At 35.7% G+C, this 669-nt stretch overlaps 1 non-coding gene across 1 annotated transcript; it reads left to right on the forward strand.

Annotated features, from left to right (window-relative positions):
- Positions 1–312: 312 nt before the first annotated feature.
- TRNAM-CAU (transfer RNA methionine (anticodon CAU)) lies at positions 313–384 on the forward strand. Its single transcript has one exon. It is a non-coding gene; the product is annotated as a tRNA-Met (tRNA).
- The last annotated feature ends 285 nt before the right edge of the window (positions 385–669 follow it).

Genomic DNA, 669 nt, shown 5'->3' on the forward strand with positions numbered 1-669 from the left:
GAACTTTTACTATTCTTAATGATAATGAAAAGAATAATATAGGCGTCTAAAATTAAAGGTCTGGCTACATCGTATTAAAAAAACAATATTTAACCGCGTTTCTAATTCACGTCTACCGTCTGTATTGTATGGATCAATAAATGAAGAAGTTCTAAGAAATAAACTCACAGGATAAAATTTGACAAAAGCATTGTGCATTTCACTGGTTTTCAATAATGAATATTCAATAAATTATTACACAATATTCATTCTATATTTTAAATTGTTATTTATTGTGCTATTTATATATATGTTTGGAGTAGACATACAACAAGCAGAGTGGCGCAGTGGAAGCGTGCTGGGCCCATAACCCAGAGGTCCGTGGATCGAAACCACGCTCTGCTAAGTGGGGGAATTTCTTTTTTCGCTTTTATTTTTTTCGTTCACTTACAATTTTGAAATACGCTTCACAATAATTCCTAATAATTATTTGAATCTTTACAAAAGTCGGTAATCCGCAAGGACAAAATATTTCTTCCCTTCGGTACAGTCAGATCTCACATTGTAACGGGGCTAGTGGTGTACCGCCTCGCCTCTTCGGATTTTAATTCAATTGCGAGGGCGTTTAAATTGCGGTCCGTGTAATTTGCAATGCAAAAAGAGGCGGGAGTGCGTCCTAAAGTCCCGTAA

Source organism: Nomia melanderi, chromosome 2, assembly GCF_051020985.1.
Source record: "Nomia melanderi isolate GNS246 chromosome 2, iyNomMela1, whole genome shotgun sequence".
Classification (NCBI taxonomy): domain Eukaryota; kingdom Metazoa; phylum Arthropoda; class Insecta; order Hymenoptera; family Halictidae; genus Nomia; species Nomia melanderi.